Here is a 14,899-nt window from a genome sequence, read left to right as displayed (position 1 = left end):
GTAGTTGATTGTGGGTTATAATACAAGCTCCTTTACCTTATGGAATATCATATTCCAATCCCTCCAGTCTTTTCATGTAGAAGCTGCAACATCCTGTGTAATCCTGACTGTGATTGCAGTAATTTCTCCTTGACCTAATAATTCTATAACTTGGTTAAAATATTCATTGGCATTTTCATTTTGGGATCTATGGATGATGAGTGAACAGTGAATTCTTTTGATGACTATTTTGTTACCTGGTTCTAGGATCACAGGGAAGTTTTCCTTGAGAATTTCTAATTAATTAACTTGATTAAAATAATTTATTTATTTACAGTTTTCAAAATTCACTTCCATAAGATTTGGTGTTTAAAATTTTCTACCCATCCCTATCTGCGCACCTCCCCCAAGATGGTTTGCAATCTAATATAGGCTCTGCTTATGCATTCATATTAACTATGTTTTCATATTAGTCATGATGCAAAGTAGAATTAGAACTATTGGGAGGAACCATGAGAAAGAAGAAACAACAACAAAAATGAAAAGAGAAAATAATATGCTTCCATCTATATTCAGACTCCAAAGTCCTTTCTCTGGATGGGGATGACATTTTCCATTTGTAGTCTTTTGGAGTTGTCTTAGATCCTCACATATCATATATCATATACATATCATTTATTCTACTTCCTTCAATGTATTTTTCTTCTTTTATTGCTAAAGGTAACACTTCTGGTACAACATTGAATAACAGAATTGATAATGGACATCCTTGTATCACCTCCTATCTTATTGTAAATGCTTCAAGCTTATTCCCATTATATTTAATACTTGCTGATGTTTCACTTAATAATTTCTTCTAAGCTATTATCCGGGCTCTTTTTTTGATCATGGCTTTCTGGTAGACCAATAACTCTTAAATTATCTATCCTTATCATTTTTCAGCACAGTTGCTTTTCCAATGAAGTATTATACGTTTTCTTCTTTTTTATATACTTTTTTATTTTATTTGACTGATTACTGATGTCTCATAGAGTCATTCATTTCCATTTGCTCAATTCTAGTTTTTAATGGATTATTTTCTTCAGTTAGTGTTGATACCACCTTTTCCATTTGACCAATTATACTTTTAAAGGAATTATTTTCTTCAGTAGATTTTTTTTTCTGTTTGGCTAATTCTATTTTTAAGAAGTTGTTTTCTTTTCTTTTCTTTTTTGCTTTTTGGAGGGGGAAGTACAAGGCAATTGGGGTTATATGACATGCCCAAGGTGTCACAGCTAGTAACTTGTAAGTGTCTAAGGACAGATTTGAACTCAGGTCCTCCTAACTCCAGTGTCAGTGCTTTATTCACTGTGCCATCTAGGCACCCCAAGAATTGTTTTCTTCAGTTAAATTTTGGACTTTCTTTTCCAAGCTCTTGATTGTTTATTTTTTTTAAGAAGTCAGGGTTAAGTAACTTGCTCAAGGTTACACGCCAGTTATTTCTGGGTTGGTGCTAAGTGTGTGAGCCTGGATTTGATCCCCAGGTCATCCAGAAACTGGAGCTAGTGCTCTTACTCATTGTGCTACCTGGCCTCCCCTTTAATTCTTTTTTTATAATTTTCCTGTATCACTCATTTCTTTTCCCAATTTTTTGTACCTCTCTTACTTGATATTTAAGATTTTGATCTCTTCTCAGAGAACTTTTTGAACTACAGATCAGTTCATATACCACCTTGAGTATTCCATGTAGACATTTTGAAGTCATTCTCTTCTAAGTTTATGTTTTGATTTTTCTAGTCACCATAGTTGCTTCCTATGGTCAAGACCTTTTTTTCAGCTTTTTACTCATTTTCAATCTATTTTGTGCATTTTAAAGTTGATCTCTGCTCTTGGGGCACAGGGGACACTATCCCAAGCTTCTAATATTGGGGGCCAGCGAACTGGTCTCTGGCTTCATATGTTTGGGCCTCAGGTGCTTACAGCTTGCTCACTATGCTGGGAGTGGTCAGCACCTGTTGATCTAGTGTTCCAAAGCTCACAATTTCCCTTCCGTGCTGGGGCTTGGAGGTCTCACTAGTGGTCTGCTGAATAAGGACTAAGAGGGCTTAGTTGGTGAACTGTGCTGTGGAAAGAAGCCTCCTGCCTACTTGCACAGACACTTTCTGTGGCTGCAACCACCTTTTACTCAAGAGTGACAGTCCTTTCCTGAAGGCCTTCTAAGTTATCTGAAGCAAGAAAAATTTTCACTTTCCATTTTGTTGGCTCTATGACTCCAGAATCCATATAAGGACTTGATGTAACTTTTTTTGGTTTCTTTTATTTTGTTTTTGTTCTTTTTCTGAGGAAAACTGGGGAGAACTTGGGCAGCTTTCTGGCTTCTCTCCCACATCTTGATTCTGCCCCTGACTTCTGGACACCTTTTTGCAATGTACAGGAATAGAGTGAAAATACCCACATAGGACAGTCAGGAATGAATTTGATTCTATGTCTATGAAAAGGAAAAAATTCTGAAGTTAATGAGATTATAGACTCAATTAAGTATCTGAGGTATACAATAGCTTTAGATCTAGATAGCTCATAAGAAAATATCAAGACATGTAGGCAAATTTAGATGCAAAATATGAAACAGGGAAAATATAATGAAATTACATTTTGGCTTCCAAAATAAAGCTGTTGTACTACTTGTAAAACTAGACATCAGAATGTTTACATGAATGCCTTACTTTCTAACACAATCTGTGTTATAACATAGAATCAACATAGAGTTGACTAGAGAATAGCATAGAGAATCAACATCAACATAGAGACAGAGAATTGGGTTGCATTTTTTTAGTTTGGTGAGATTGGGATGGAACATTTATTGAACTAAATTATCTTGTCATTTTCAATAGTACTGGTCACAATTCCCCAGGTTCTCCTTAGTGAATATGTGAAATCAAAGAGACTGAGTTGTACTTTTGGGAATCTTGTAAGACTTAAAATTGTGAAAGATCATGAGCAACTAGGGAAGCAAAAGGGGTATTCTCTGGCACAAAGAGCTCATACCCAGTTATTGAAAGAGTTATTACCAAGCAGGGCACTGTAAATCTTGGATTGTGTAGATGTTTAAGTGATTAGCAGGGGGTAAAATGTAACTATTATCTTTATGAAATCTTTCTTCCATTTTAATACTCTAAATAAATGAGAAATAGAGATTTGACAAGAAAACAGCTATATTTTCTTGGTCAGAGTATTTCTTAAGGTAATGATACAGAAAACCACATAATTATATTTTATGAAGTAAATAGTAGTTAATGAAAGATAAATGCTTATTAAGGGAATTTATTCTTTATAAATAATATTTTAGCATTGAATGAAGTCCTCAAATTTTTAAAATAGTAATTAACCTTTTAGAAGTATAATCTGTATGTTAAGAAAATCACTACCTCACTTTTAGTTGAATTTAGGTGGTAATTTAGTATGTTTTGTAAAATGTGTGCCTGATTTGTCACCACTCCTTATGAGGTAGGAATACTACATTTATGAAAAGTCTAGAATCTCATCTTTGGGATGTGGGTGAAAAATAAAGTAGGCAGTCAATATACTAATATAAGGACCACAGGTACAAAATCCCATAGTTCTCAATTAGTCACTCAGACAATGTAAATACCCTGAAACTTGGTGGATAATATCTAATATTGAAATGTCTACAAACAGATTTAACTCAATTAAAATTTGAAGGGAAAGAGATAAGTAGGGAGAAATAAAAAAAAAAGCTATTTCCAGCAAGTTGGCAGGGGTCTCCTCTCCATATGCATAAGAAACTTATTCAGATACATGAGATACTCCTCAATACCTACATAGTCAAGTATTGTGAAGAAAAAGTTTTCATAAAAATTGAATATTACCAAAATCCATATGGGAAAAAGTGACCCAATTCATTAAGGATAAGAGAAATGCAATTTAAAACAACTCTGATCTTGTACTTCCATCAAATTGGCAAAAATACAAAAAATTGAAAATGACAGTTGTTGAAGAGCCAAATCTTTTGGGAAAAGAATAATATTAATGGACTATTGATGGAACTATAAATTTTTCTGGTCACTCTAGAAAACAACTTGGAACTGTGCCCAGAAACTTACCAAACTTTAACCAGCAATGTCACTAAGAGGCCTAGGTGAAGAATTCAAAAATATTTTAAGTGAAAAAGGATGTATCTGTATATCTCTATCCATATCCACATCCTTTTCTGCATAGATAGATAGATAGATAGATAGATAGATAGATAGATAGATAAAATCTGTAGTGGTACCAAGGTAGGCATTTGTTTCTCAAATAGATAAGGATAAAACTATTATTGTATAGGCATATAACCAAGAGAACAATGTATACAACAAAAAAAATTAAGGGGAAACAAATTTGAAACACTTAAAAATTCTCATCAATGAAATGATTAAGTATCATTGAAAAGAACTACCAATGAAACAGGCTACTCAATTCCTAACAGAGATATTAACTCAAGCTATAGGATAATTTATAGCATAATTATACATACATTTATACACACATGTGTGTGGATTTCTGGATGTTTGTATACATATGTCTATACATATTAATGTTGTATTTATACATTGTTTTTGAACATAGCCAATATGGTAACTCTTTTGTTTGAGTATCATCTGATATAAAATTTTTACATTTCTTTCTTTCAATTTAATGGGAGGGATTGAGAGGATAAATAAAGTCATTCAAATGTTTCAGAATCATAGCAGAGAAAAGAACAAGGGGCCACATGAAACTAAGACAAATATGACTTTTGAAAATAAAATTTTAAAATTCTATTTATTTGTTTTTAACATTCCTTTTTAATAAAAAGAGCTCTGAATTCTTTCCTACTTCTCCCACATAGATTGATCCAACAAGCAATATGGTATAAATTATGCATGTGAAATCATGCTAAACATATTTTCATATTAGTCATGTTGCAAGAAAATAAAACTTTAAAAGGATACAAAGTGAAAAAAACAATGCTTCAATCTGAACTCAGACTTATAGCACAATAGAAGTATTCCATTGCAAACATATATTACAACTTGTTTAACCATTTCCCAATTGATGGATATCCCCTGAATTTCCAATTCCTTACCACCATGAAAAAAGATGGAGTAAATATGTTTTATGCAAATATATCCTTTTCCCATTTCATTGATCTCTTTGGGATATTGTAAAACCAATCATGAACTGCTCTCCTGAGAATGACTGCTATGAATAACTTTAAGGGTCTAATTGCATAGTATAATGAACTCTATTTATTCAGCAATAAACTAAAGCATAACATTCAAGAAACTAAATCATAACATACACAACAACATAACAAATTATTACTAAAGTGGCCACATAGTCTTAAACTAAATATGTCATTCAGTATATCTTATAGTCATATTTAAGGGGTAGGAGAAAATGCAAATGCCATTCACCCCTAGGTCACAGCAAATTACAATCTCCTCAGTCAATATAGAGTGTCCAAGTAAAGTCTTCTGTTGTCTTGACTAGAGGCTGACTTCCAATCACTGTTAAGCCAATCATCCTTAGGGGTAGCAAAAATTACAAACACCATCCACCCCTGGGTCACAGTAAGGTAAAAATCTCATCAGTCAATACAGAGTATCCAAAGTAAAGTCCTCTTTTATCTTGACTTGAATTTGGCTTAGAAACCCCACACTACTTCTCCATGGGCTGACCATTCCCATCTCTTGCCTGGATTCACATGTAGGTAGCTTTCTGCTCCTGTTCTATATCACAGTTCACAGGGATTGTTTTAATCCAAGCTCTTCACAGTTTCTGTTTCTAAGAAAACAAAGTCTAATAGGGCTGCAACAATATTTACACACATTACCAGCAATATCATCTCAATTCACTTTCTTTCTGACATATCAATACAAAACAACAGGCATGAAGCTGATTATATAGATTAGAAATTCCTTTAAATAGTTGTGGTAATTCAATCTACAAAAACCTATAAGATCCTTAGGAAGAGAGTATGGTGGAAAAAGGAGAAGGAGGAAGAGGGAGAGCCTTTATGGATCCCCATAATTATAGGAGAGAAAATGGATGATGTACCATCACAAAAAACAAGAGTGAATAGTCAGAATGTCAAGGTGATAAATATAAAAAAGCAGCAGCATTCAGGTCAGGAGAGGAAAGGGAAACAAAGGAGGAGAGTTACATAAAAGGAAAGGGCAAATGTTTACATTTTATGAATAATTTTGTTAGGGTGGTGTGTGTGAAAGAGTCTTCTAGAGGTTGATGAGTTAGTGGGCAAAAAGTTAAAGCAGCTAATCCAGATTCCTTTTATTAACTTTTTTAGAGTTCAATAAAAGAGAAGAAAGATGTCAACTTGAAGGAAGGACATAAATTGGGAATTAAATGTCAAAATGCTGTTTAATTTTTTAAATAAAGGACTTGAATAAAATCATAAATGGCATACATATTAAATTTGAAGTTTACAGAAAACTTAAAGCATAATTAATATATTGGATGAGATAGTGAGGATCTCAATAGGCCTTCACAAACTAGGATATTGATCAAAATATAACAAAATGAAATTAAATATGAATGAATATGAATTCCTAATTTTGAAGGAAATGTGATAAAGAGAAAGTGCTGTTGAAGAGAAACTTATCAACCCAACCTCTTAATACCTGTAAAATCTCAGCCAAATTATATAAACTGTCTTTTATTCACTTTCCTTATGGTAAAATGAATCAAGTTCGCTAAATAATCACTGCAATCCATTCTAAGTCTAAATCCTTGATTACAACATCAGGAAATTTTAGTAATATGAAAATTAAATAGAGCTCAATGGGTCATTCTTGAAAACAAAAGAAATAATGGAACTTTGGATGCATTTTTAGTACTGTGATCAAACATAGGGAGTATGGATAATCACTGTATTAAACAAAAGACAAATGAAGTACTATGCCCAGTTATGAGCAATACATTTCATGAAAAGCATCAATAATTTGATATTCAAAGAAGGTCAACCAGATTTATGAAGGGACTGAAGCCTTTGCTGTATGGATATGTTTAGCCCAGGAAAGAGGAGGGGATGATTGCTACCTTTATGTATTTAAAGGACTTTCATAGTAAGGCAGGTTAGACTTGTTCTGGTAACTAGTTGGAGAGGGTAACTTCAGCTTCTGAGTTCTGATAAATATAGGTATCAAGCAGGTGATTGACTTGGAAAATAATAGGTTCCTTCTCACTAATAATCTTCAAGCAAAGACTGTACTTGAATATATTTTAGTGAAAATTCTTGTAATATACAAGTTACACTGGAGTGGTTCTGATACCACTTTTAAATTTTAAGATTATAAAATTCTGAGAGAAAGAAAGAAGTTAAACAGAGAGTAATTTGTATTTTAAAAAATACTAAAAACCATGTCATGGAAAGACAATTATATATTATTTAAGAGAATATTTCTAAACCCAATAGGATTTTCACTTTGATGTGGGGTAAAGCAAGGCTATGTAATGTCCTCATTATTTTTGAATAGAACTATAAATGTGGGTGATATAATATGACAAAAATAAATTAAATTAAAGGCATTAACATAACTAAAGAGAAAGCAAAATTATCCTTGTCTGTGGTTGACATAAAGTTTTACCACTGAGTCACTGAGGAAATTAATGGAATTTTATATATTAAGTAACATGGGAGGATACAAATTAAATGCACAAAAATATTCTATATGTAGATGACATGATAATAAAATTTATTTGGAGATAGGAATAATGAAGAAGGAAGAACACTTCCAAATCTCAAGCTATATTATAGTACAGTGATCTTCAAAATCATTAGCAATATTAAAAAAAAAGAAGTGAAGAACAATTTAGTAAAATAGAGAATATGGAAGAAGAAATCACAATAACTTCATAAACCAGTATTTAATAAGTCCTGGAACAAAATTACTGAGAAAGGAAAGAACTCCCTACTTGATAAAGAAAAAAATGCTAGCAAAACAAAATTGTCATGTTTGAAATTAAATTTAGATAAATTTATTATGACATATTCCATAACAAATTGAAATTTGATATGTGACCAGAATCTTAAAAATCATAACATAAAAATTTTTGGTGGATCTATGAATTGCTCCAAATATTCTGAAAAGGAACTTCCAATTATAAGTAGCTAAAATGTCCATAATCTTTGATCCAAAGATTCCATTAGGTATATAAAAAAGGAAGCTATTGATTTTTTAAAAAAGAAATATCCTATGTATTATAAAATGTTTACTACTTTTTTATGAGAGCAAATAATTGGGAATTAAGCAAATCCTGATTGAAGAATTACTAAGCACATTGAGACATATGGATATTATGGAATATAATTATTCTATAAAATGAAGAATATGATCATTATAAAGACATATGGAAAATATAAGAAGTGATAAAAAGTTGACTAAGCAGAAACAGGAAAATAATATACACTGAACACTACAACTATATATACTGGGGGAAAACACCACAGACCAATCAAAATGAATCTTGCAGAATTACAAATTACAATTAAAACTCAAAGCAAAAATAAGAAAAGAGTCTTTGCCTCATTTGTAGACCTGGGAAGGGAACAACCGATGTAGGGTATTGCTATGATGTCATTTTTTTCTAAATATTGATTGATTTTTCTATATTCATATAAAAAAATCTCTAAGTCACTATGAATTAAAGAATTGCAAATTAAAGCAACTGAGGTACCATTTCACACCTATCAGACTACAATTATAACAGAAAAGGGAAATGATAAATGTTGGAGGGAATTGGGAAAATTGGGGTAGTAACACACTATTGGTGGAGTTGTGAACCAATCAAACTCTTCTGGAAAGCAGTTTGGAACTATGTCCAAAGGATAATCAAATTGTGAATACGCTTTGATCAAGTGATATCACTACTATGTCTGTATCTCAAAAAGATGATTAAAAAAGGTAAAAGAGCCTGCGTGTTCAAAAATTTTTGTAGTAGCTATTTTTGTGTTGACAAACAATTGGAGACTAAGGGAATGCCCATCAACAGGGGGATGGCCAAAAAACTTATAGTATATGAATATAATGGAATGGTATAGTGTTTTAAGAAATGACAACCAATTGAATTTCAACAAAAACTTGAAAGTCTTGCATGAACTCATACCAAGTGAAAGGAGAATAAGTGAATATTATACACTGTAATAGCAACATTATGTGATGATCAACTATGAATAACTTAGCTCTTCTAAGAGCTAAGATACAATGATCTAAGATAATTCCAAAGGAATCATGATAGAAAATGCTATCCATTTAAAAAAGAACTGGTGTAATCTGAATGCAGATCAAAGAATAATATTTTCACTGTTTTTATGTGTTTTTTTTTCATTTTGGTCCATTTTTTCCCTCACAACATGACTAATATGGAAATATATTTTACATGATAGCACATATATAACCTATATAAATTTGTTTACCATTTTTGGGAGGGGGAGAAGGGAGGTAATAGAAGAATTTGGAACTCATTTTTAAAAGAATATTCAAATTATCTTTACATGTATTTAGAAAAATAAAATACTATAAAAAGACCCAAAAATTATTTGGTTTGGTTGATTTTTTTTCTCTTTCTTCTAGCCAATGAATAAAAACTTTTATAAAACAAGATGGTTTTCTTACAAGGAAAGAAGGAAGGGATGTGGGGAAAATCTAAGCCATGTTAAAAAAAAACCCACATCAATGCAAATATATTTTAAAATAACAGATTTAAATGATTCATCATCCCAAATCCAAAAGTAGAGAATATTTATACATTGGAGAAAAAAGAAAGGTGATTGGAAATTATTTAAATGTGAAACTATAGGAAACTGAAAATACTAAGATCTAGGTCACAGTTAGAGGGATTCATCTTGAAAACAAAAAGAAGTGTCATTGCTTCCTAGAGCATGAAAACTCAGAATGTTAAAATATATAAAGTTTTGTTTGCAGTAGCAGATACGTGGGACCTCATGAGAAATGGTTTCTCTTCCCACAAAAGGAGGCAACAATATCAACGGTATAAAGAGTGTGGATGGGGCAAGTATAAATATTTTGGGAAGAGAGAAGTTATTTTGGTATTTCTGTTATAGGCTGATATATGACAGATTTAATCATATAAGAATGAATTAAAGAATTACTTTGCACCAGTCTTGATCCAATTATTATTGGATAATCCAAATTTGTAGAAAAGACACTTGGCATGACTTAATGATTTTTTTCTGATACAGTTCAGTGGCACAGGAGTAATAATAGAGGCATTGTGGTTAATTAGCAGGGAATAAGTGACAGAATAAGCACAAGACAATACACAATAGAACCGGATGCCTATGAGGGTAAGCCTGTAATAGAAGGGAAGATAGGTCAGACATTGAGTGAAAAAAAAAGAAAAAAGATGAACTAGAAGTTACAGTGAAGAAAAATTTTGGGAGCAATAAGAAATGAAAATATGAAAGAAATGGGAGCTTATAGGAAAAGAAAATTTTACAGTTCAAGATCAAAAGTGGAGTAGAGATTAGGTTGATGGTGAATTCTAATCTATGGCCACCTCTGTGAAAGAATGAAATTATAGGTGAAAGGATTTGAGGTGTAAGTGTATTAAAAGTTCAAACTGTTTAAGGGATATCTATAAGGATGCTAAAGTTCCCAAAGATGAGGGAAAGGTTTGAGGTGTAAAGTCTGAAAAAACTAATGAACTTCCAGAGAAATGAAGGATAATAACCTAAACATATGTTTTATGAAAGCAAGGATCTATATTGCATGATATAAAAAAGTAAAGAACCTGAAGACAAAAAAAAAGATACTAATTAACTGTGGAGAATGGGTCCTGGAGAGGGCAAGAACTGTGCTAATTCCTCCTAGATGCCCAGTGTATTGAATCAGGGAGGACGAGAAGAGTGGTGGCTATCCCTGGAGTGGGTGACCAAGGATGATATTTGATGTGAAGAAAAGCTGGTTCTTCTGAGCACAACCATAATGAAAGAATGCACTAAAGATAAGGTGGACATTTCAAAAGGTACAGTGAAAGGAGAGAGATATGGCAATATGGCAGAGCTAGCGAGAATACAAGAAGTAGCAGAAAGAAGGGATTTGTTACCAAAGAGTTATTTAGCTATAGATACGGTTGAATTTGAACAGGAAGTGAGGGTTTGCTCATCATAGGCCAGAGGAATTACTATTTGATCATGTATTTGATTGATCAAAACAGAAGTCATGTAGGTTGATGAATGTTTGCAGAGGAAGCCACTAATCTAAGGTAGTGCTAGGATGAGCCAGTGACTTACCTCTTTTGTTCTACTCTATCTTCATCTTTATATCACTATCAATTACCATCTGGTGCCAGGGACAAGAGGATAAATGGCTTGGATGGACAATGGCATTTGATTGAAAAGTAAATTTCTAATCTTATGATGGTCATCTCTACCTCAATCTAATATCTATTTTTCAGCACAAGTTTTGATAAGGTGAAAGACTGATGTCAAGGTCAGACACACACAAACACACACACATGCATACACATGCGTGCATGCACAGAGCCCCAAAATTTCTCTTGAATCCCAGTACTACACTACCAACAGCCTGTTGGACATTCCCACGTGATATGCTAATGGCACCTCAAATTTATAATATACAAAACCGTTCATTTTCCAAACCACTTCCCATCAAACTCATTCCTCTTCCAAATTACCAATTTCTGAACTGGGTTTACACCATAGATCAGAGTTAATTGTGACATATAAATGAGTTGCAAGGGGAAGGATTGATACAGAGGAATTAGATGAGTGAGGAGTGTGGGTAGTTCTGGAGCTCTACTCTCACCATGAATTGGTTAAAGAGGGAACAATAAAAATATATTTATAAGTGTATAAAAATTTTCTAAATTCAGAAAGGAATAAGAGAGCAAAATCATAGGGAGGGAAACAGCATAAGGGAAGGATTCTTGGTGGTGGAATAGGTTAAGGAATAAGAGAGCAAGGCATTTGGTAGAAGAAAAGTACAGGAATGAGAAGGGATAGAAATAGGATGAGAAGGTTATAGATGAAAACAGGAAAGAGGAAAACATACAAGTAATTATAGTGTAGAATGTGAATGGGATAAATTTACCTACAAAATGGAAAATGATAATAGATAAAAATTTTGAATTCAACAATACATTACTTTCAGGAAATGCTATAAAAATGAGAGATACACACGAACAAAATAAAGGTCAGGAGTAGAATTTATTATACAAAAAAGAAGGGGTAGTAATCATGAGCTGATACAAAATGAAAACTAAAATCAGGCTTAATAAAAAGACAAAATTAGGGAAAGTACATCATCTCAGCTTTATGAATCAAGAGTTTTAGACCATATAAAATAACTAGACAACATAAAAAATATGAGAGTATACCTGCCAAAACAGACACAGGAAATATGTAAATCTAAGCACAAAACAACATATATGTAAACATGGTTAGTCCTAAATAACTGAAGTAACATTTTTTATTCATGGGTAGGTAAAGCTAATACAACTTTTAAAATCATATTTTTATATAAATAAACTCTTTATGCGATACCATTCTAATTAAATTGCTAAAAAAATTATCTGAGTCAGAAAAAATAAAAGCAGGGTTCATTTGGAAAACCAGGAACTAAAGTCAAGAACTTCCAGGAAAACAGGGGGAAAAGATGGGAAGGAACTAGATTCAGTAATATCAAACTTTAAATCATATTATAAGGTGAGAGCAGTGTTAAAGTATAAAGTGGACAATTTTGATTATTTTAAATTAAATTTTTTTATATATAAACAAGCCTGTCTATCCAAAAGTACAGGGAATGAAGAAAATCCATGTGAATTATCTCATAGACAATCACCTGGATAGAATTTAAGTAGGTTGCAATATTGTTGTAATGTAGGAAATGATGGGCTGGTGGATTTAGAAAACTATGAGAAGCCTTGGAGTTATGGAGGATGATGCTATCCACCTTCAGAGAAAAAGATAACAAGTGGAAATAAGCATAAAATTTTCTTAAATATATGTGTATCAGGTATATGTTTATGTACATGCATATGTTTATGTATATCTATGTATGTGTATATACATATATGTATATGTGTTTATATATATATATATATATTGAGGTTTAACTGCAGCCTCCTTGGGGAGAGGAGGGAAGAGGAGTGAGGAGAAACATAAAATACAAAGTGCATGGCAAAGGACAAAAGAAAACTTACAAGGGAGCAGAGAAATGATGGATAGCTCTGAATACAATATGTAGTATTTATTATATAGGTTTTCTTGAAATAGAAACTTATTGCTTTATGTTGAATCCACTCATGTTCTGCTGTGTACATGATAATATATTTTTTTTCTTTTCTTATTTTGTATTTAAATTTAAAGCAAATTTAAAACTTAAAATAAAGTTGAAGCCTAGTGAGTCTCCTCATAAAAACATGCTGCTCTCTGATGTCACCTCTGGTTTGATAAGGAAAAGCATACAAGTCTTTTCTAGCTGCTTTTACCCCCCTGGTGAGAGAGCTGTTTGCCTCCCCCCAATATGAAGATGAGCAATGCTGCAGGGAGATTTGTTCTGATTGCAGCAGCATGCAGGTATGTGGATAAATGACAAGGATGGTCTATATAGCTCACAAGAAATCACTATAATGGAACTTTGCAATTCTTTGGCTTAAAGGGAAGCTCTATTCACACTAAGAGATCACTTTTTGGAGGGGACTGGAGGGTTAATCAATTATTTTCTATTTAATTAGCTAGTTTTAATTTTCAGCATTCACTTATATAAGATTTGGAGTTTCAAATTTTCCTCCATCTTTGCCTCCCCTTTCCCCAAGGCAACAGTCTGATTTAAACTATACATGTACAATCATAGTACACATATTTCCACATTAGTAATGTTGTGAAAGAAGAATCAGAACGAAAGGAGTAAAGCATAAGAAAGGGGAAAAAAAAACAAAAAAGAGCAAATTGTATGCTTTGATCTGCATTCATAATCCACAGCTATTTTTTCTGGTTGTGGACAGCATTTTCTACCATGTGTCTTTTGGAATTGTCTTAGATCTTTGTATTGCTGAGAAGAGCTGAGTCTATCAAAGGTGGTCATCACACAAAGCTGTTGTTGCAATGATCAATATTCTCCTGGTTCTGCCCACTTCAATCAGAATCAATTCATATATTTACAGGCTTTTCTGAAATGTGCCTGCTCATCATTTCTAATAGTCCTGGGGGTGGCTAGGTGTCGCAGTGAATGGACCACCATTCCTGGAGTCAGAAGGACCTGAATTCAAATCCAGCCTCAGACACTTAACACACACACAAATAACTAGCCATGTGACCTTGGTCAAGTCACTTAACCCCAATTGCCCCTCCAAAAAAAAAGGCAAACAAAATACCACAATAGTCTTCCATTACATTAATATACCACAACTAATGATAAACTTTCCCTCAATTTCTAATACTTGGCCACCACAAAAAGAGTTACTAGAAATATTTTTGTACATATGATTCCTTTCTCCCTTTTTAATGATCTCTTTTGGATACAGATATAGTAGTGGCATTGCTTGATCAAAGGGCATGCACAGTTTGATTGCCCTTTGGGCAGAGCTCCTAATTATTCTCCAGAATTGTTGGATCAGTTCACAACTCTGCCAAAAATACATGTGTTCCAATTTTCCCACATCTTATCCAACAATGATCATTTTATTTTTTTTATCATATTATCCTATCTGATAGGTGTTAAGTGGTACCTCAGAATTGATTTAATTTGCACTTCTCTAATCAAAAGTGATTTACAACATTTTTTCATGCAACTAAATATAGCTTTAATTTCTTCACTTGAAAACTGCTTGTTCATACATTTTGGCCCTTTATCAATTGGGGAATGACTTGTATTCTTATAAATTTGATTCAGTTCTC

The sequence above is a fragment of the Petaurus breviceps genome, unplaced genomic scaffold (assembly GCF_028583685.1).
Source record: "Petaurus breviceps papuanus isolate PSGF00001 unplaced genomic scaffold, PetGlider_PUasm1.0 126, whole genome shotgun sequence".
Classification (NCBI taxonomy): domain Eukaryota; kingdom Metazoa; phylum Chordata; class Mammalia; order Diprotodontia; family Petauridae; genus Petaurus; species Petaurus breviceps.
The sequence above is the reverse complement of the archived record's forward strand: the minus strand, read 5'-3'. Positions refer to the sequence as shown.